Raw genomic sequence first — 24,426 nt, 5'->3', positions numbered from 1 at the left:
TTATCACCGGTTCTACGGATAAAACTTTCTAATAGAGATAGTAGTATAAACTTAATCAGAGAAAATAAACTTTGCCAATAAAATTAACTGCTTAGTATGTTCCATCAAAACCAATACACATAATGTAACTACAGTAGCACAAAGCGGAACATAAGTCAACAGAAAATGAAAATATAAACTTGAAGTGTTTCAGTTAGGTAGATAGCTCGAAAGATTGGGATGCCAGACAGGAGAGGTAGCCTGGGTTCACTTACCAACAAAGTAGTCTTTCAAGCACTTCCTGGGGTGACCTAAGCACTGCACCATGAGTAACCCCTGAGCACTGTCAGATATGTCCCAAAACCAAAACCAAAAATCAAAACAAACAAAACATTCTAAAGAGTTTAAAATCCTGAGGAATGTAAAGAGTATCTCAATAATGCAACTTAAATTTTGCTCTTAGTGGTGGTAGATAGAAGTCTTTGTGAGAGAAGTCCTCATGGAATCGGGTATGAAGAAAAATTAACAGATTAAACCAGAAAATAGAGTCAGAATGAACATGTGTAGGAGTGGAAAAGTATGGATTCCTTTGTGGGAAGGAACAATAAACAAATAATTTTGTGTAGCTTGTGCTTAGAATAAACCTTTGAGATAAGTTTAGAAGATTAGGTCCTGGGTGCAATTGTGTAAGACTATTAAAGATTTGGCTAATGTCTTGATGTAATTTTTTTTTGAAAAGCAGTGGCATATTTGGGGTAACATAATGAAAGGTGATTTTTAGTAACACGAACCTGCCTCCAGTGCATTGAAGAGATAGAACAGAATGGACAGAATAAATGATAAAATCAAGTAGTTTGCTGGAGCGATAGCGCAGCGGTAGGGTGTTTGCCTTGCACACGGCTGATCCAGCAGACCTGGGTTCGATTCCTCCGCCCCTCTCAGAGAGCCTGACAAGCTACTGAGAATACCTGGACTGCACAGCAAAGCCTGGCAAGCTACTCGTGATGTATTCAATACACCAAAAACAGTAACAAGTCTCACAATGGAGAAGTTACTGGCACCCACTCAAGAAAATCGAAGAACAATGGGAAGACAATGGCAGTGACAGTGACTAAAACTCTCTAATGTAGAAGGGAATAGGATAAGGTTGGAATAGAATAAGATTGGTAATATATAAACACACACACACACACACACACACACACAGAGTGATGTGAGAGATACTCCAGAAGGAGAACTGACAAAATTTATAACAAATGTGGGAGTATGAGGCTAATGGATCTTTCCAAATTACATTCACAATTCAGAGTTGTGTGACTCAGAATAGTGGTGACATTGACATAAATTTGGGCATTCTGGAGAACTGGTTTGTTTACTATACTTATTTAGATGTGCTAACAGGCTATCTAGAGACTACAAACTGTATGAATGTTAATATTTTGGGAGAAAAATATATGAATATATGTAGCTCATACTGCTACAGTTCCAAGCACAAAGTATAAATTTAACGAATTGTTGCTGATAAATGATTGACCAGTAAACCAAAATAGTAGTTCGGGACTTCTAAAAAAAATCCTGGTTGCTATATAAGCTATTATAGTTATGCATTGCCATTTTATTTCTGAAAATTATTCATTCCTGCTCTTAGGAGGGAAATTGAAATGCAGAATTTGTTTTCAGGATCCCTACACGTATTCATCTTTCTGTTTGCTTCATTCTTGGGTATTTACAATGATGGTGGAATAAGTCATGATACTGAAAAGCTTTTCATTTCTTGAAAGCTCCATAATACAAAAGCATACTGAAAATGTTTAGAAGAATGTATAACATAAAATAAAAATTTTGTAAATGCCTACAGAATACTAGACAGTCTTAAAATAAGTGGTGAATTTGCAGTTTGCCATCAAGAAACTTCTGCACTCAGAAGTTAAATACTAGGATACTAATTAATTGACCCAATGAACGTTAAGTTTTTCAGGATATTTCATGAACTTTCTTCACTTCAAGAATGTGTTTGAAAACCCCCTCTAATCATTTTCCAGCTTTAATGCATCCTCATCACCCTTAATTACTAGGCCTTTTCAAAAATTATTCAGCATTTTAGGTTTGAAATGATCCAGTAGGGTGTCTATTTTTGAACATAAAATTACTATGAGAGAAGACCCAATTTAATCTACATATATACTAAATCAATGCTCAAAAGAAAAGGAAAAAATGAATCTCTCTAGTTCTTTCAGTTGATAAAACAAGTAGGCGTACAAGCTTGGCTAAATATGCTCTAAGGAGAGTGTTCTGCAGGTGAAGTGACAAAGCTTTTGGGTTGCTTTATTATTCATCATTTTCTTTATATCTAAGAGAATTCTAGCATTTATGCAAACAGTATTTTCTTTAAGGTGTGCATCAGAACAGTCAAAAAAAAATGGCATTCCCAGACTAGTCTTTCATCCTGTGACAGCTGAATTATTCTATTCCAAATATGCAAAAACAACAGATTTTCATTTTGTTCAAGTCCTTACATCATCCTTAAAAAGCCCTTTTAGAATTTGTTCCAGTCATCAAATATGCAGAACTATGAGAGAGAAAATAAACATCGAGGTACAGAAGCACGTGCAATTACACAGAAGCTTCTAACAGTAAACAGCAAAACCCAGGTCTTACAAATAAATGGAGTAGGCAGCTTAGGGGATGCGATTAGAGGGGCAAGCCAGATGCTCCCATCTAAAAATATCTTCCCCTCCTGTTACCTTTAGAATTTATTCCTCTGAATCTTGGAGGTTTTTTTTTTTTTAATTGTCAAGAGACACCCATTAAAACGTAAATACTCTGGGAGATAGAGAGTCAATCTTTTATCAAGTATCATCTTAGTGAACAGGCTGGAATGAAACAAGAAATAAAATAGAGCTTTGGAAAAGTGATTAGAGAAACAAGATAAAGGGGACAAAAATACTGGCAGTAGAAAGAAGACCAGGAAATAAGAGGTTTTATATTTCACGCTTTTGCCTGGCACTATCTCTGTGTAAACTGGTTCTCACTCTGTGTGTGTGTTTATGTGTGTGTGTGTGTGTATTTTTTAACACAGAATAAAAATGATATTCTGGAAATTTGCAGAAAAATTAAATATACTGAAGAATCCAGTGGTAAGAAGAAATGTCTGAACTTTGACACATCTGGGTTCCATATTAGTTTTAATTATTGTTATTTGACACTTTAGTTAATCTTTGTAGACAAGATTATCATATTACTGACATGAAATTTTTCCCACTATAGCATTTCTGTAATTATTAAACAAGGTGATATATTTATTAAAAGAGGACAATGATAACTTAAAAATAGGATTTAGCTATAAGTCAATAACTAAACATGATATATTTTGTCTGCAGGACTGGTTCAGAAATCAGTGACTTTCTTCCTATGTGTATGGAATAACAGTAGTAAAACCATGTTTGAATCCAGATTTTTTTTCAATAATAGTAATGGTATTGTACATTTGTAACACGATTCAGTATTTAGTAATGCTAGTTCACTCATCTATAAAATAACTATGCAGATTTCTAAAATCTTGTGTTGATTTATAAAGAGTTTTAAGCTTGGAAAACAAAATAAATTCACAGTAAAAAAATATTTGCATTGAATTTATTCACTTTTAAATACTTAAACATTGCAGCTTTTGCTCTTGGAAAATATTGTTTTCTCCTTGTGTGGTAGGGCAGTGTAAATAAATCCCATCCTTTTACTAGTTAGGGATCATCAGTGGAAGAGTTTTTAAAAATAAAATAGGTTACTGACCATAGGTATGTATACACAGAAAATATTTTCCTAGGAAATGTCTACTCAGCAGTGCCAGAACCTTGACAAGGAAAATAAACAGTCAAGACAGATGATCATGCGCACTTTTTGAAACGATTAAAACCATGTGAAGAGCTTAAAATTGTCTACTTAACAACAAACCGCTCTGCTTCCATGAGCTATCTATCCATCCATCTGTCAGACGGCATGGGACAGGTTTTCCCATTGTATATTTACTTTTTCTCATTACTAAGGACAGCTGGTTGAATGTAAATTTTCTATCAGATACACTTAACCCTTGACTTGTAAGCAAAAAAAAAAATACAATTTTATCATTTAATTTCTTTTTCACAATGTTTACTTTGTGTCCTCCAGTCCACCCTGTTTTCTGGGTTATCACTAAATTCAAAGTACATAGTGCAATAAAAACTTACTTACCATACAAAGCCTCTCCTCCCATTCCAGATAAGAACAGATGAATGAATGTCTCTTAATGATGAAGGGTTTGGATTTAAGTTTTAATGCGTCTTCTATTATTTATGTTATTTTACTTTTTAGCTTCACAGAAATGTATACCATTTGCTTATGGTGGTGGCTAATAGTGTTACAAATGAGAAAAAGATACACAAGGTCCCAGCCAAGAGTGCACATAGTGAAAAATCTATCAAAGCAGCAGGCTTTATTGAAAGGTGTCTCAGGAAGATGAGGAGAATGAAATTTCTGTGATAGAGCCACAGGGAATTTTTTTTTCCACATCAGAAAGAGTGAATGCTGACTTAATTGGACTCAACTTCAAATGAGAAATAAGCAGCAGTCACAAATGAAAATGTCATCATAGATCCTGTTTTCATATAAGCAACCTGAGTTATCCTTTTAAATTCCGAAGCAGGGATGGGAGTGTGTGACTGTAAGACAGAGAGAAAAGACATGTATGCCTGAGAAAAATGTTTCCCTATACTGTCACTCCTTAACAGAATCAACAACCATGATGACACAGATGTCAAAACACCAAAGCCAGGTCTCCCACAAAAACAGACAGAATTGATGGCACTAGCTAGAGCTTCCTCATTGAATTTATTGTACCATTTACTTAGACAGAGAGAGTTTGAGGGTTATACTTTCCCAATAACAATCTTATTTTCTCAATTCCCTTTTTATATGTATATGCAGTTTTTATTGTCTAAGTGCCTGCAGGGGTTTAGCTGTTTAAAGGAAAATTTCAAAGGATAAGGTGAATTTGTATGTTAATCCTCTCCCTATAAAATAAACATGGGGCGTGTTCTAATTATTTCTTTCATCTGTTCCTAGAGACAATTTTAACTAAAGTAGGGGTGAGCATCTGTGCTAAGGTAAGCAAGCTGGCTTTGCAAAAGTCTTGGTAACTCTGCCAACCATTTCTCTACATTTTGTTGCCTCTCTTAAACTTACATTGTGATAGATAAACATCTCGCATGGTTATACACAACCTAGTTTCTCCATGAAATAGCAGTGTGCTGACAATGCACTGTAGGGTACAAATGCTTTTCCAGCAAAAGCACAGTGTATTGTAGAAGGCACCTTGGGCAGTAATTGATACAAATCCTGCATCCCTAAATTTATTGAATGATGTTTAACTTCTTGCATCTTCAACAACACCATCCTAATTATTCAAGCTGGCATTTCCCACTACAGTGGCACTTATCAGCCTCACAGATGTGTTTAAAAAATCAGTGCAACTTAATGGCTGGTTCCAAGTACATGAAAGTACCTAGAAGGGTGTAAGTTCTTTCCAAATGTGTGCCTTGCCTTGTACTCTCTATTTTCTCAATTCACCACATTTAAAATATAATTCTATTTATAATACAATGAAAGGGTTTACTTAATAGGTACATAGTAATGAGAAACCAAAGAAACATAAAATTTTATACTATAAGGTCACATTAAGAACTTGTGATTACATAGCATAGCCTCATCTTATTTTAGCTACTTAGCCCATTTTTAATATGAAGAAAGGGTCCTAGAATTATGATTTTTTGAGGAAAAACATATTAAAACCAGAAGATGTACACACAGATATGTACATAGTAACACATGCAAAAGTTATCTTCATTATAATTTGGCTACACTCTCTATAAAAAATAGCTTTGGGGGAGGAGGAGGAGAGAATTATGGTATGGATTTTCCAAAATATTCAGAGTTAAGACCAGTTATCAAATTGTTAAGAAAAGCAGATCATTGTGCTATGTTCAGTTTGAAAGCAAGTCACCATGTTTGTAATTTTTGAGTCAAAATTTAACACTCGTATGTAATAGTCTAATATACACCGACACAAATGGTTAGATGCTGTAGATACAAGACCTTACAGTGTTGCCCTGGATATATATAATCACCAATCATATGTATACATATATGTGTTTGTATATATATATATGGTTTATGCCTAGTGGTATAAACCTAGGCTTATACCTAGTTTATACCTAGTGGTACTCCTGACTTACTCCTGGTGGGCTCACAGAGTCATAGGGTTTCAGAGATTGAACCCAGATCAACCATATGCAAGACAAGCACCTTACTTGCTATACTCTCACCGGTCCATATGTTTTAAACTTTAAAAAGGTTTAATACTCATCATATACTGTCTGTCACTGTCCTTCCGTTGTTCATCGATTTGCTCAAGCGGGCCCGGTAACATCTCCATTGTGAGACTTCTTGTTACTGTGTTTGGCATGTTGAATACTCTCGGTAGCTTGCCAGGCTCTCCGAGAGGGGCGGAGGAATCGAACTTGACTCGGTCAGGCTGGCTGCGTGCAAGGCAAATGCCCTACCGCTGTGCTATCACTCCAGCGCACCAGTCTCATATACTATTATATTATAATTATTTACTATAGCCCACCATAAAATTTATTTCCTCTGCAACCATGACTTCATTTCCCTTATGTCTACTCTTTTCTCATCACAAGTCAACTCTGTTTCCTGAACCTATTAATATTAATGTAGTGTGGTATAATTGTTAACTCCTGTGACTCCATTTACCACTTCTACTTTCCTCCCCAACAAACCCAAACATGCAGTATATGTTTGAAATAACTTTCTTCATGGTATTTTTAACTTAGTATATCTAGCACATGAATTTTTTTCTTTAGGTCCAGAATTCCACTGGGCTAGCTTATATTAAATACAGGATAAGGGAATTGGATCATAGAACATCACGAAAAACACTCTATTTCCTGCAGAGATACTGGAAGGCATAATAGCCATCTTTACTTCACCTTTCCCCTTTGATTCCAACTGGAGTATAGTAGTTCTGCAGTTCAGTAAACCAACTGAGATTAAGTACATGTGACAAGCAAGAGCTCTCACTCACTATTGCAATTGTGCCTGACACATCATCAAAAGCAACCCCTGGGCCAAAAACAGTCTAGAACAATAAGGTCAGTCAGTAGCATATACCAAGGGACTGATAAAAACTGAACATAGCACAATGATCTGCTTTTCTTAACAATTTGATAACTGGTCTTAACTCTGAATATTTTGGAAAATCCATACCATAATTCTCTCCTCCTCCTCCCCCAAAGCTATTTTTTATAGAGAGTTATTCCTTTGTGCAAAGGCACCCTGTTAGTAATTAGAGAAACTGATTAAATCGTTGTACTGATTGCTCCACTGCCTACTGTAAATTTTAAACCTAAATATAAGAGATGCCAAAATTAATGGGAATAAACCACTTTGAGGATTTTTAAAAAGCTTAAATGAACATGTTGGTGCATCGAGAATGATCGAGTATACCAGCAAAGTGAACTGGACCTTCTGTTTCATCATTATTGAAATTTCTTAACTACAATGTTACAGATCTGTGCTAAGAAATACCACATATGTGCTGGCCACAGCGTAATATCTCTATTTCTTTCTCTTCCTGCCCTCCCACCAAGATCTTTTAAGCCTATATTTCCTCATAATTCTTTTTCTGTCAGAGAAAAATTTTTGGATCACAAGTCTATTGACCCACCCTGCCTAGTCTCAGTTTGCCAATATTTTCATAAGACTATAGTCCAAGTAACATTATGCAATTCATATGTAATTAAAGATAAACCAGTAAGATTTTTAAATTTACTTTTTTTTTTTTTGCAGTGTTCAGGGCTCACCCCTGGCTCTGTGCTCAGGTATCATTCCTGGCAAACCTGTGGACAATCTGGGGTGCTACGGATCAAACTTGGTATGGCCACATGCAGAGCAAGCTCCTTGTCCCACTGTTCTGTTGCTCTGGCCCCAGAATTTTAACTATATAACTATATATAAAGGAGGAAAAGAGATATTTTGACACTCATTTCAATGTTCAGATTTGCACAAAAAAAGAAACTTATTCTTCCAATGAGGTATCTCAATTATTACAAAAAAATGAAATAGTTTTGAAATACTTTTTTCATAAATAAACAGTGAAATCTGTTTTCTAAACAATATTAATATTTTGGAACTAGCTATGTTATGATGACCCCTTTTTAAGAACCAACATGTATGCATTCTTGAATAAAAGGTGATATATTTTTAAAAAAACTATCTCCCACAATTACATTAGTTGAGACCATTTGGGATTTTTTCATCTATAAGTTCTATTTGAATAGACATAGCTGTATTTGAGACCATGAAACAATGTGCTTTAGATGATTATAGAAATCAGCCATTGGAAGAATTAGAAAGGTAGCCCTATGTGCCAAACGTAAGTTTTACATGTGGTCCCACTGTTCTTGACCTCTAACCATAGAGTCAGGAATAGATGCTGAGCACTGCTAGGTGTGACCCAATAGCATTTATCATTAATCATCCCCTACAAAAAATTGACACACTTTACCACATTTTTAGCATTTTTTAACACTGGTAATAAACTTAAAATGTCAAGGATTCTACTATATTGTAGGACACATTTTAGGCACCGCTAAAAAATTCAATAGCAAAATTATCTGTTTGTAGGCAACAAAAATTATTCACCTTAGTGATAAATTTTTAAAAAATGGATTCTTTTGTTGGGTTGGAGCAATAGCACAGTGGGTAAGGCGTTTGCCTTGCATGCGACCAACCCGGGTTTGATTCCTGCGCCCCTCTCTGAGAGCCCAGCAAGCTACCAAGAGTATCTCGCCTGCATGGCAGAGCCTGACAAGCTACCCGTGGCATATTCAATATGCCAAAACAGTAACAATAAGTCTCACAATGGAGACATTACTGGTTCCTGCTCAAGCAAATTCTACAAACAACGGCAGGACAGTGCTATACAGTGCTACATTCTTTTTCTATATTCACATGAGAACACAAGAATGGGTCTGTTACTCTTGTTCACTGAGTCATCATATCATCAACAACAATGCCTGAATGCTAGGAGATGCTAAAAATGCATTTCCTGACTAAAGGGATGAATAAATACATTGGTAATCATGGCTTGAAGTAAGAACTTCTAGTGACAGCATCTGTTTCAAAAAGTACTGTTATCTAACAATTTGAAAAAAAAGTGATAATATCTTGGATGGCCCCTGAGATAACTAGTGACTCAGGAGACACTGACGATGTGGCTTGCCTAAAGTTTAAACAGGTTGTGAGCAATGAGATATAAAAAATTGCGATGGCTATAATTTACATATTTCAAGTAGAAATTTGACTGCTTCTTATATCCCTGAATATTTATATATTCAGATAGTCCCTTATTTTATTCACTGGTTTCATGAAAATAAGGATTTTTAAATTGTTCTCTGTCATCTTATTCCAATTTATGAGGCACCTGACACCTTGGCTCCCCTGCTGGTGTCTCTTTAAATGGACTCTGTGTTTCCACAAGGGATTCTCATAAGGCATGATTATGATCCACCACAAAAAGTATCAGTGAATATGTGGTACCCAGAATTTAATATATCAGTGCTTTGTAGTTAGATACAGCATAGCATCAGGGTTTTTATCTTCCTTATTTTGGAAGCTATATGCTGACTAAAGTAGCTTAAAATTGCATTTGCACTTTGGCAGTCACATCACACTATTGACTAATATTGCGACTTCCTGCGACTAAAATCCCAACATCTTTCTGACATGTGCTGATAAGCCTCATAATCCTCCAACCATCCCCGTGCCTTTAGCTTCACTGTATTCTATTTGCACCCTTACTTTTGTCCAACTTAAAAGATAGCCTTCCAACAGAGTGCTACACCTCCAAGTTTCACCTAATCTTCAAATATGATGCATATAGGAATTTATAATCTTACTGAAGTTTCTGATAGAGAAGGAAAATGAAGATGCACTGGTGGGGTATCATGAAGTTCTAACTAGATTATTTTCTACAAAACACCCCAGGTGTTAAATACTTCATAAAACTTTGTTTTGGAAACAAGTATGTTTCCTTATCTCACCCCTAGCAAGTTTGCATGTTAAAACTATTACCCTAAGGGTTTTATTCCACTAAAATGAGACCTTTGGAAACAATAAGTTTTTGATAAGGTACTTCTGATGGGATTCGTGCTCCTTACATGGATTGAGACCAGAAACCTTGCAGTATCTCTTTCTCTCATGGAACAACATTTGGAGAAGGAAGCTGTATGCAAGCCAGAAAAAGAGTCCTCTCTAGAACTTTACTCTGTTGGTTATCTGATCCTGAAATTACAGCTTCCAGAATGGTAATAAATTTAATTTCTATTGTTGAAACCTTATAGTGAACTGCAAAGACACTACACGTTGACCACAAACAAATGCAAAGCAAAAAGAAAATATAATTACTGTTTTTTTTCTTTTGGCTTTTTGGGTCACACCCGGCCATGCATAGGGGTTGATCCTCGCTTATGCACTCAGAAATTACTCCTAGCAGTGCTCGGGGGACCATATGGGATGCTGGGAATCGAACCAGGTCTGCGGCATACAAGGCAAATGCCCTCTCTACCTGCTGTGCTATGGCTCCAGCCCCTATAATTACTTTTGAACTTCAGAAGACTCACTTCATATTTGATCGTATCGGAGAAGATTTCTAATATGCCATGGAAGTATTTGTTACATATAAAATTACTGGACAATTTTTTATTACCTAACTGAAAAGCAATATGATACTTAGAAGAGGAAGAATTATGCAAGAAACAATGTTTCAGTTTAAGAGCACAGAGTTTACTTGGAGGCAGTATAACAATAAAAACACACAAAATGAACACTATGCAAGTCAGTATAACAGAGAGAAAGCAACTTGCTGAAAGCTACAAATGAAAAGAATAAACCTAGAGTTGAAGTACTGGAATTAAAAATTTGGAATTATTTTAAAGACTATTGGCTAAAATATGGACTTCTATGGGAAATTTACAAGTAAGATGTAAGCAAACAGGAATTGCTCTAGATGACAAATTAGTTAAATAGTAGCACTTGGATGGATGTTAATTGTTCACCTTTTTCATGTGCCTTGAATTGTACAACTTAGACATAGACAGAATGAAGAAAGATAAGTCAGTGATAGGGATTTAATTGGAGTTAATTTTACAAATATACACTTATAGTGGATAACATTTAAGAACTCATATTTTTCTCTCATATATTACATTGCAAAATGTATTGCCCCATTCAGTTTTCCCTTAAAAGTACAACTAGGACATTGAATTCATTGATGTATTTTTTAAATGTTTTTGTTCTTTTATTTTTTTCATAAAATGAACTAAATCTTTTGAGAGCATTTCTATATTAGGCACTGAGCATTGCTGCTGTTTTTAAGCTAAGTTAAACATAAATAGGCTCTCTCCCGATTTCCATTGAAGTGTCACTCAGTGGAATACCCACGCTAGCAAGGAGGTGGTTCTCTCTGCAGAGTTGTCATGCTGTGTTTTAAACTTAGACGTGTTTCTTAAAAATGAAACCATTTGGATTTCCTTGCTTATTTTCTGAAATGAGATTTTCTGAAAACTGATTCTCCTAAAATAATCTCAATCGTCATATTATCCTTGCTTTTCAGTTTTCATTTTAGTTTTGATTCAAGTCTTAATGGTCAGTTAAAATTATAATTTCCGGCAAGTCAGTACACACTTTAAATGAGATATTAGAGAGAGTAATATAATTTTATCTAAAAGGTTTTTCTTAAGTGTGCAATGATGTCCCAGAAATTTTCTACTGGTGTTCTTTAGTATAATGATAAAAATCCTATTTTAACACAGTATACTTCAAATAACATGGAACACATACAAAAGTTGTAGTTACTCAAAAACGTTTATATGAATAATGCAGCATGTGCCATAAAAGAATGTGTATTTTTTAAATAATAAAAACTTTTAGTATATGTGCTGCTGAAGCAAGCACAGCGGGTAAGGCTTTTGCCTTGTATGCGGCCGACATGGCCAACCCAGGTTCGATTCCTCTGCCCTTCTCAGAAAGCCCTGCAAGCTACTGAGAGTATCTCACCCTCAAGGAAAAGCTTGGCAAGCTACCCGTGACATATTCAATATGCCAAAAACAGTAACAATAAGTCTCACAATTTGTTGTGAGACATTACTGCTGCCCGCTTGAGGAAATTAATGAACAATGGGACTACAGTAATAAAAATTTGTGGTCAGAACAGTAGTACAGTGGGTAGGGTGTTTGCATTGCACACGGCCAACCCAGGTTCAATCCCAGCATCCCACATGGTCCCCCAAGCACTACCAAGGAGTGATTCCTGAGTGTAGAACCAGGAGTAACTCCCGAGCATCGTTGGGTGTGAACCCTCCCCCAAAAAAAGTAACATAGTAAAAAACAGAATAGTATAACATTCTTCTCTATAAAATATGTCTGACAAAAGCTATCAATAAGGACATCCACTCATTTTAAATTATCAAAATATTTGGCCAATAGTTAACATTATTTAACAAAAATTGCTTAGATTGGGAGATAAGTCACTGTTTATTTCTCAATAAAATATAAATTTAAATAAATCTTTTTGAATTTTTTTATATTGTTTGTCAAACACTTCTCAAAATGTATGAGTGCACTTAAGCTATTGAACAAATTATTTTCTTTATGACTCACCATGCTGAGACCACCTGATATACCAGAAAGCTTACTAAGTAGTATCTTTGACACTAAGAACAAGTAACATATTCTGGAAGCTTTGTTTTGAGATGGCAAAGCTTATAAAGATCAGTCTTTGTGCTTTTCAACTGAATTGATTTAAAAAAAAAACTATGCTGACCTCATGTTTACTTAAAATTATATTTAATTGCAAATAGCATTCTTGGTCACCAGTCAAAATTAGGTTTCAGTCTTGCAATAAAATCTTATGGAAGCAGCTTAAAAGCAAGTAATTAGGGACTTGTCTCTCCAGAACTTTGAACTATACCATAAGGCTGTAGTAATCAAAGTGGTGTCTATCATACTCTATGAGGACAGACTCTCAGATCAATGGAATAGAATTCAGAGTCCAGAGACATATTCATTGGAATAAGGAGAGATCATATTATCATATTGGTAAAATAACAAAAAAAAATATGAAGTGAAGCAAGGAAAGTCTCTTCAATAACTGGTGTTGGGAAGCTAGTAAGTAATATGCCAAAAAAAAAAAAAACACTTTTTAAAAAAAAAACTTTTTTCTAACACCAAGCACAAAACTCAATTCAAAATAGATTAATGATCTTGGTATCTGACCTGAATTCATAGAGTGTATTGTGTAAAATATAGGTAGAGCATTCTGTGACATTGAATCTTGTGTTATCTTAAGTGATTCAATGTCATTGGCAAAGTAAATGGAAGCAAAAGTAAACAGATGGGACTATGTCAAACCAAGAAGCTTCTGGACCATAAAGAAAATGGTGACCAAACAAAAACAAAAATAAAAACAAACCTAAAGTTTGAGATAAAATACTTTCTCACCAGAAATCTGATAAAGGGTTGACAATCAAGATACATAAAGAATTGATTGAACTTTACAAGAAAATTTTTTAAAAATTTAAAAACAGCTCCATAAAAATATGGAGGTGGATATATAAAAAAAATCCTCTGTATCACTTATCATTGAGAAAATACAAATCAAAATACAATGCGATCTTATTTTATATCACTGAGACTGATGCACATCACAAGAACAAAAACAACCAGTATTAGCAGAGATGTAGGAAAAGGGGAACACACAATTCACTGATGGGAAATATGTTGTCGGTCCAACATTTTGGGAAAACGATATGGACATATCTCAAAAAAAATTAGAAATTGAGTTTTCATATCACCCAGCAATTCTACTTCTTGGTATCTAAACTGTGGCTGCAAAATTCTATTTAGAAAAGACATTTACACACCTACATTTGTTTGTTTGTTTATTTATTTATTTATATTTATTTATTTTTTGCGTTTTGGGTCACACCCAGCGATGCTCAGGAGTTACTCCTGGCTCTTCACTCTGGAATTACTCCTGGTTGTGCTCATGGGACCATATGTTAAGCTGGGAATCCAACCCGGATCGGCTGTGTGTGAGGCAAACACCCTACCTGCTGAGCTATCACTCCAGGCCCCATACCTATGTTTATTGCAGCACTATTCACGTCAGCCAAAACCTAGAAAAAAATCAGAGTCCAAGAACAAATGAATAAAGAAAGAAACTCTTTCATAGACCCACAATAAAACAGTACTCAGCTATAAGAAAGGATGAAACCATGCAATTTACTGTGTGGAGAGATATGGAGTGTATCATGCTGATTGATGTTAGTCAAAAGAGTACAGACAGATACAGAATTATCTTTCTCATATGCAGGGGTATAAGGAAAGATATAAGGGGGGCTAAAAAATTCCCTAAAGAGAAAGAAACTGAGAACTGAGTCTCAGTAGGAGAATTACCAGGTGTTATGTGGGAATGAGGTTAGGGAAAAAGGTGGGTGTGGGTGACACTGGGAAAATGGTGGAGGGAAGTAAACACACTATGGTGAAGGGTGTCAGGTTGGTATGGTTTATGTATAAAATCCTACAATAATAGTTTTAAAAATCATTGTGCCTAAAATAAATATTTTTAAGTTGTGGTAAAAAAAATAGCAATTAATCACAAAGAAATTATTTTAATTCTAAAAGAGTAACAAAAGATTAAATGTGTCTAAGCAATTCCTTATCAATAAGACCTCATGTAAATAAGAGTGCTCTGTTTATTATCATCAAAGTTAGACATCTTTGTTTATAAAGTTTTTCATTCCGAATTTTTAAAAATACTATTAAGAAATTATTTGATAAATACAACCATTCCAAAGAGTTTCAAAGGGCAACTATAAGGTCATGGAATGAGGTGGTCTCTCGTTAATTAAATACTTCCCAAGAAATAAGAAAGGTCACTCTCACATATTATTTACTTCTTTAGAGTTTTACATGAAACAAAAGTTACAATTATAAATATCTTTGTTTAGAAATTTTTGCAATCTGGCCATTGAATTAAAATTGTCACTTTACTTAAATTTGCAATTGTGCAGTTAATAAAATAAAAAATGAAAGCAGGTCTCAGAGTCTAAATGTAAAAGCACTGCACTGCACTGTCCTCCCATTGTTCATCGATTTGTTTAAATGGGCACCGGCAATGTCTCTATTGTGACACTTGTTACTGTTTTAACAATCAAATATGTCACAGGTAGCTTGCCAGGCTTTGCCATGGGGGCAGAATACTCTAGGTAGCTTGCCGGGCTCTCTGAGAGGGGCGGAGGAATTGAACCGGGGTCGGTCCGAGTTGGCCGCATGCAAGGCAAACACCCTACCCACTGTGCTATTGCTCTAGCCCAAATGTACAAGATAAAATGAAAATATGTTATAAAGTTAAATAGAACTGCTTACTACAGAATTAAGAGTAATTAACTTGTAAGTTCAATTTACTTACACATTTTTATAAGCAGTTTTGATTATATTTTTCCAAATTATTTAAAAATTGCAAATTTAAATCCAAATTTGCTGCATCACTATCCAGTGGAAGGAAGGAAGAGACCCCTTGTTTAGCATTTGTTCATCCATGAGATAATGCCATTAACTCAACAAATGAAATATCACTACAATTTACACCACTTCATCCCACCAATGGAAACTTAGCTTACGGGTGTCCCTCTAAAAACTATATTACAATTTTCTTTTATTACAGGGATAAAGCATATGTTCTAATAAGACTGTTTTTGTGTGTGTGTGTGTTGTTGTTTCTGCATAAACCCATTTTGATAATAAAGCAATTGTTTATTTGTTCACTCTCAATAAATGAATATTGGGGACTGGAGCAATAGCACAGCAGGTAGGGCGTTTGCCTTGCACTCAGATGACCCGGGTTTGATTCCCAGAATTCCATATGGTCCCCCGAGCACCACCAAGAGTAATTTCTGATTGCAGAGCCAAGAGTAACCCCTGAGCTTCGCTGGGTGTGGCCCAAAAAGCACAAAACTTAAAAAAAGGAATAATGAATATGTGTGTGTGTGTGTGTGTGTGTGTGTGTGTGTGTGTGTGTAAAGTTTAAAACAACTATCTACTTAAAGTAGAATTTAAAAAAAGAAATACTATAATTCATTTTAAATATATGTTTACATGCCGGGACATCATGTTAAGTGATCATTCAAGTTCTGTAACATGGGATTAGATCCCTGAAATCATGTCTTTGTGCACCTTAAAAGCCTACTACAAAATGGCAATACTCCACCAAAGCACTATATAAATTTAATGTGCTCCCAATAAGGATACCCATGACATTCTTCAAATAAATAGAGAAAACTCTCGTGAAATTCATATGTAAAAATAAATTCCCATGAATAGCTAAAGCAATCCTTGGGGGAAAAAGAAGATGTGTGGCATCACCTTCCCCAACTTCAAGCTGTACTACAAAGCAGAACCAAACAAAATGAAACAGAGTTGAATATCCTGTCACAGACTATCAAATATATGTTTACTTAATCATTGATAAAGGAGCAAGAAATATGAAGTGGAATAAGGAAAGCCTCTTCAACACATGGTACTGGGAAAACTGGACAGCTATCTGCAAAAAAATGAACTCAGACTTCTGTCTAATGACTGGCACAAAAGTCAGATCAATGTGAACTAAAGACCTCAATATCAGACCTGAATCCCATAAGTTACATGGAGGAAAATGTAGGCAGAACCCTCCATGAAATTGAAGATAAAATCATCTTTAAGGAAGAAACACCACTGACCAAGCAACTGGAAACAAACATAAATAAGACCGAATTAAACTAAGATTCTGCCCCTCGAAAGAAACATTGATCAGAATACAGAGAGAGCCCCATTGAATGGGAAATAATATTTACCCAATACCCATCTGATAAGGGATTAATATCCAGGATATACAAGACACAAGTAGATTTGTAGAAGAAAAAATCTACAACACCATTAAAAAATGGGGAGAAGAAATGAACAGAAGCTTCCTCAAAAAAGAATTACAAATGGCTAAAAGGCACATGAAAAAAATGTTCTATGTCACTAAGCATCAGAGAGATGCAAATAAAACAACAATGAGATATCATCTCACACCACAGAGACTGACTGGCACACATCAAAAAGAAAAAGAACATTATGTTCCCCAGATGAATGCAATCTTTCTATGTCTATCACTCTCTGACTCATTTCGCTTAACATGATACTTTCCATGTAGTACCACTTGTATGTAAATTTCATGACTTCATCTTTTCTAACTGCTACATAGTACTCCATTGTGTAAAGGTACCAAAGTTTCTTCAACCAGTCTTCTGTTCTCAGGCACTCAGGTTTTTTGCAGATGGGTATTTGATCATTGTATAATTGAAACCCAAGCACAAAATTTGTAAGTTGTAAGTCTACAACTGTACCTCATGGTGTCTCACTAATAAAAAATAAATAAAATTTAAAAAATGAAAAATAAATAAATAAATAAATAAAATATCGTGGGAAAAAAGAAAAAGAACAGCCTGTGCTGGTGTGGATGTGGGGAAAAAGGGACTCTCTTTCATTGTTGGTGAAAATTCTGACTGGTCCAGCCTTTTTGGTAAACAATATGGGCATTCCTTCAAAAACTAGAAATTGGTCTTTCATATGTCCCTGAAATAACACTTTTAGGAATATATCCTGAGGGTTCTAAAAAGCACAGTGGAAATGACATCTGCACCTGTATGTTCATCACAGGACTGTTCACAATAACTGAAATTTGGAAACAAATGGAGTGCCCGAGAACAGACAACTGGTTAAAGAAATTTTGGTAGATTTACACAATGGGATACTATGCAACTGTTAGTGAAGACCAAGTCATGAAATTTGCTTATAAGTGGATGGTCATGGAGAGTATCATTCTAAGTGAAATGAGTCATAAAGAAAGTGACAGACATAGAATGATTGCACTCTCATTTGTTGAATATGAAATAACATAATATGAGACTGACACCCAAGGACAGTAGGCACAAGGGTCAGGCATATTGCTCTATAGTTGGAAGCCTGCCTCATGAGCTGGGGTAGAAGTCCACTTGAATATAGAAGGGATCACTAAGTCAATGATGGTTGGAGGGGTCATTCAGGATGAAAGATATCTGCTGAAAGTAGATAAAGGACCAAACGTTACAGTCTCTCAGTATCTATATTGCAAACCATAGTGCCCAAAAGTAGAGGTAGAGTATAGGGGATATTGTCTACCATGGAGGCAGGGGGAGGGTTGGGATGGGGGGATGCTGGGAACATTGGGGGTGGAAAATGTGCACTGGTGGAGTGATGGGTGTTCAATCATTGTATGATTGAAACTCAAACATGAAAAGTTTGTAACTGCATCTCACTGTAAAAAAAATTTTTAAATTTAAAAATCCTAGTACTTTGAAAGGGCTGGAGTGATAGCACAGTGGGCAGGGCGTTTGCCTTGCACTCAGCCAACATGGCCAACCCAAGTTTAATTCCTCTGCCCCTCTCGAAATGCCCAGGAAGCTATCGAGAGTATTTCGCCTACAGGCAAATACTGGCAAGCTACCCGTGACGTATTTTATATGCCAAACTCAGTAACAAGTCTCACAATGTTACTGGGCCCGCTCGAGCAAATCGATGAAGAACGGGAGAACAGGGACAGTGACAGTACTTTGAATATAATAATTAGCATGAATAAGTCACATTAGTTTCAATATTTCTTCTAACACTAGACATATTTCCTGATATTAAATAGATGTTGAATATACTAACTAAATAATGGAATCCTAAAGGGATAATATCAATCTGTATCTTTTACAAAATATGGTGAATATTTAAATCATTCTATTCAAATTTAAGTATTTTATTAATAAAATAAGAGTAGCACCAAATATTTTAAGAATTTTGTTCATAAGAGACTAGAGAGTTATTATAACAGTTAAGGATCTTGCACATGGTTGATCTGGGTTTGATTCCCTGAATCCCATACGGTATCCAGTGCTCTGTCTAGAATAATTTCTAAGCTTAGAACCAAGATTAATCCCTAAGCATTGCTGAATGTGGTCCCAAAAACAAAACCAAAAGAAAAAATATAGGGGCTATAAATAAGGGCTGTCATAAGCTAATAGATAAGTAATTAATAGAGATTTAAGAACATTTCTGTCAAATAAAATTTGGTGGTGAACTCAGCTAGCTCAGATTCGAGTATAAACACATTTCACCCTTTCTTTTAATATATTAAAGTGAATTAGGATCTTTAAGCATTCAATGTAATCTGCAAGCCCAGATATACATCAGAACAGTTTCTCAAATGCTACTATTACCACCCAAGATCTCATCAATTATGATTCATGTCAAAGTGTTTAATTTATGCTTATAATAATTTCTACAAAAATGCTTGCATTAGATTATTGTGTTATGAGGAAACTCATTTTTCCAGAAGAGTAAAATGGCATATATGTTCCTGCATGTTCATCATTGTCCTTTTAGGAATCAGATAAAAAACGCAATTTAATGGATCAGTACATAAGAGAGATTTGAATTCATTTTATCAATATGATATGGAAGATCATACATAGTATGAACTCAGTTGAGTTGCTATTCATATTCAGAAAAGAGTAGATGATATGTATATTTTATTAACACTAGGATAAATACTGAAAATATCTATAATAAGTACTGAAAATACCTATATTTTTAATTTTCTCTCTCACTTTATGAGAAATCTAATGTTGTCAGATATGATGAAGATTATGTTTAATTGAATTAAGTACATTGTACTATGTTGTATCCTCTGAGATAAAGCTAAATCTAGAAATGCAAATTATAACATCAAAAATATCATGGAAAATGTAATGGATTTTTGTGAGAGTGACATTTAAAAATGGATGAATAAGTACGTACTTCTCTGACTTGAAATTATTGCATTTCCTGTCTTTAACCTGTGGGTTCACTACTTTGATTCCTTGTCTTTAAGTGATTGCTCTAAGATCATGTGAACTAAAAATGTGCTTTTTAATGTTTTGGTTTATTTCAATCTTTGTATGATGAGGTTAAACAAGAAAAAAAAACAGGATTCTAAAAGGCCTTCAGTTAATGAATTTTTTTTTTTTAATCTCTTGAGTTCTGTCTTGTCAAACTTTTTGTCCAGTTTCAGAATGATGACCAAGTTCTGGATCACTGGATCACTGTCCTCCCGTTGTTTCTCGATTTGCTTGAGCAGGCCCAGTAACGTCTCCATTGGAGACTTTTGTTGTTACTGTGTTTGGCATATCGAATACGTCATGGGGAGCTTGCCAGGCTCTGCCGTGCGGGCGAGATACTCTCGGTAGCTTGCCGGGCTCCCCGAGAAGGCGGAGGATGACCAAGTTACCTTTGCAAAAATATAATTTTGGTTATTTGCAGTAAGCAACAATTCATAAAAATTCTTTTAAAGCTTTATGTTAATTAATACTAGAGATTTTGGAAAAACGTATAATCAATGACATTATATGTTCCTAACAATTATCAACTAGAAATGTAAAATTGTTAGAGATGCATTTTTTTTCTTTTTTGCTTTTTGGGTCACACCCAGCAATGCACAGGGGTCACACCTGGCTCTGCACTCAGGAATTACCCCTGGCATTGCTCAGGAAACCATATGGGATACTGGGAATCGAACCCCGGTTGACCGCGTCTAAGGCAAATGCCCTACCTGTTGTGCTATTGCTCCAGCCCCAGATATGAAATTTTTTATTTACTTAAAAGAATTAATTAAATAATATATGAAATCAATTGATCATGAAAGTAAATGCACAGTTTGGGGAAAAATCTTCAAATGAATAAAGGGAAAGATACTTTAAATTATTTGTAAATGTCTTTGTATCCAGAATGGAAATAATGTATGTACTATAAAACAATCAGCATGAAGCCCTGCAGAGTATGGAATAAAAACTTCCAGTATTCCTATATGATAACATTGGTTTGTCCTTTCCACCTTGCAGCGGGGAGCTTAGGTTTATTGGGCTACTTCCATCACAGTGCTCCCATTCCTCTGTGTTTATTTGTAACTTCTTTCTTTGAGCTCTGTTAAAAGTAAATATTGTTTTTCTCTTCTCCTTAAGTCCTTCACAAAGTTAATTCAGAGCAAAGTCCTTTTTGTATGGACACAAGAAGACAGTTAATGCTATGCTTTTGTAACTTGGGAGTTAATTGACTCTGAATGATATTTTCCTTCTGGACATCTGTTCTCTCGACTTAAGTCTCAGTTGCCCTTACTTCTTAGCACGCCAAAAGCAGGGTCCTGATGAGGGACTGGATGAACCCAGGGCAAGAGGTGAGCTATGTGCTACCCTGGCATCTAAATGGACCTGGCCAAGTGCCATGATGCTTAAAAGTTAATAGCATGGTCATGGACAAATGCTGTCATGATCCAAAAAGTAATAACTAGATTTGGATCCTGCTAGGATTGGGAAAGATTAATCTGGCCTGAGCACTGTAATCGGAGTCTGTGGCAAGATGTCCCCATGAGAGCCACTCTACAAACATCAATGTATCTCTTACTGTGTCCATACAAAAATAACTAATATTAAGAAGTATAATTAGGATGTTAATTAAGATTTAATTAAATTATTGCCTTGCACGCAGCCAACATGGCTGACCCGAGTTCGATTCCTCCACCCCTCTCCGAGAGCCCGGCAAGCTACCGAGAGTATCTCGCCCGCACGGCGGAGCCTGGCAAGCTACCCGTGATGTATTTGATATGCCAGACACAGTAACAACAAGTCTCATGATGAAGACATTACTGGGCCTGCTCGAGCAAATTGATGAACAACGGGAGGACTGTGACTGTGACTGTGATTGGATTAAGGAAAAGAGGAACACCCCTAGGTGGTGTAGCATAGGCCCAGAGTGCTGGGGGGTAGAGAGAAGAGGGAGTTGGAGAGAGTTGGAGAGAGAGGGTTAGAGAGAGATGAGAGAGAGAACTGGGCAGCAAGATGGAGCGTGGAGAGACTAGCAAGAGGAACAGAGGGAGAAGAATGTAGAATTAGAATGCAGGAGCAGGTATGCCGAGAGAGAGAGAGAGCCCAGGCTGCAAGAGGGAGCGTGGAGAGACGAGTGGGAGAGATAGGAGGACATGGGAATGAGGGGTGGTGTGAAACTAGAATAAGGAGCTTAGTGAGACTAGAACAGGCACATGGGGAGAATGGAATAAACGGCAACTGATCAATCAAACTGCTTGGCCCTCAGTTCATCCTACATCCGTCCCGTGGCCTGGGCCACCCCGGGTAGGGGAGCAGCCCAGGACCACCCAACCTGGGCAGCAAGAAGAAGAGCCGCTGAGGCTTCCCAAGTCACCAGGAGAATATACACTGGTCATTCTTAAGTCTAAATTCTATTTTAATTAATATGCCTTAGCTTTCTAAAGAGTTTAGCCTCTTACTGAGTTATTACAGTGGCTTATTCACTTAAAAAAAAAAGCATATTTAAACTAATCCCATGCAGGCTATCGAATGTAGCCTGCCCACAGGGCAGAGTCTGGCAAATTCCCCGTGGCGTACCAAATATGCCAAATACCAGTAACAATGATGGGTCTCATTCTCCTAAAGAGCCGTGAATATAATCTCAGGGCTAGGATGAAAGAGACGTTACTGGGGCCTGCTCGAGGCAATCGACGATTAACAGGATGATGAAATGAAAATGAAAAAAAAAAAAACTAATCCCATGATGTCATAAAAATACAGTGACCCTCTCTACAATAGTCTTATCTTTACTCACTCAGGCATTTCCCTTCCCCCAGGCTTTCCCCTTGATTTATCCAATTTTCATCTTTCCTTACTAGTGTATTTGTGCCACTTTTTCTCACCACCCCATATGCTTAGGAAGTTTTCCAGATTATACTCATCAAGCTCGCGCAGCCTCTTCCATATATACTTAAGATGCAACCTGCTCAGAGAAACATCCCAACTGTGACCTTTTACAAATCTCTATTACTCCTATTTATGATAAATAGTTCTGTGTCTTTCTCATCTTCACAGACATCACATGTTAAATATGAAATCCATTACGATGTTTTTATGGAAGTTTTGGGTGTTTATTTCTTCTAATTGCTATAGATGATTTTTTAAGATTATGGCAAGTCATTATACCTTGATAATAATAAAATATAACTGAATTTCTGCATCAATAGAAAATCATTATCACTAATGATAGCTATAGGTTTATACATTTTAGTTGCATTTCTTCACAGCATACAAATCATCCTGAAATTATTATATTACAGAAAGGAAGCCAGAATTTCAAAGTCAAAAAGTACTTTTTATTATTTAGAACTGAATTCATTTCACCTAAATTCCTTTGACAGTGTTCCCATTACTAATTTATGCCACGGACAGGAAATGGCTATATTGTTCGGCATGCTTTAAAAATATTTTGTATTTGTATGACTAATCAAGCAAGATAAGATCTATTTCTCTCATATTAGTAACAGTATACTCTTGGGCATATATTTGAGCTTTGATAGTCTCATTTAGTAAATAGAAACAGTAATAATTGTCCTTTTACTCACTTTTGGCTCAAGTTGTTTCAAGTGTCAATGAGCTAATGATAAAAGCATATTTTTATAAAATATACAAGTAAATAAAAACCATGGAAAACCATAATACCGGTTCATTGCTGAAAATCTGGAATACAGACGACAGTAAATGATGGCAAGTGTGTGAAACAACAAACATTCTTTGCAAGTGGATAAGGGAAATGATACAAACACTGTGAAAGACAGTTTGGCAATTTCTTACAAAGATAATCATGTTATTACCATGTATTACAAAAATTATACCCTGTAGTATTAACTGAAAGGAAATGAACAATTATGTCCACACAAAATCAGCACATTATTTTTTATGGCTGATTTGCAATACAATTGCTAAAACTTGGACGTAACCAAGTTATCCTTCAGTAGGTTAATGGATAAGTCAACTATGGTATATGCAGTCATCATGATGTAGGCAGGTAGACAGGGATGGCCCCTCCTGAGGCAATGACAAAAGCCAGCCCTGCAGAAAATAGGAAAACAGGAACTAAGGCTTAATAAGACCCTCACCTGGCTCCAGCAACAGACCCAAAGAAGCTCCAGCAAGAACAAAAGGCCACGAAAGGAATTTCAAAGAAGAACATCACCACTCCCATCCTCCCTCATAACCTCCTTAGCAAGGGACTTTTAACTGGGAAGAAGCCCCACGTGGGGGCAGATTGGAGAAACGCTATAAAGGCCACCTTGAACAAAGGAAGGGCGCTCATATGCTGCCTGAGCCCATGTGTGCTTAGGCCCACGTGGCTGACCACATGTGGTGTCCAAGCACA

The 24,426-nt window shown here is 36.0% G+C and overlaps 1 protein-coding gene across 8 annotated transcripts in view; it reads right to left on the bottom strand.

The window, feature by feature from the left end:
• PCDH9 (protocadherin 9) overlaps positions 1–24,426 on the bottom strand; it is a 1,028,937-nt gene that overhangs the window by 684,903 nt on the left and 319,608 nt on the right. The gene's annotated exons all lie outside the window — the stretch shown is intronic.

This window comes from Sorex fumeus, unplaced genomic scaffold (genome assembly GCF_029834395.1).
Source record: "Sorex fumeus unplaced genomic scaffold, SorFum_2.1 ptg000008l, whole genome shotgun sequence".
In the NCBI taxonomy this organism is placed as follows: Eukaryota; Metazoa; Chordata; class Mammalia; order Eulipotyphla; family Soricidae; genus Sorex; species Sorex fumeus.
The sequence above is the reverse complement of the archived record's forward strand: the minus strand, read 5'-3'. Positions and strand labels throughout refer to the sequence as shown.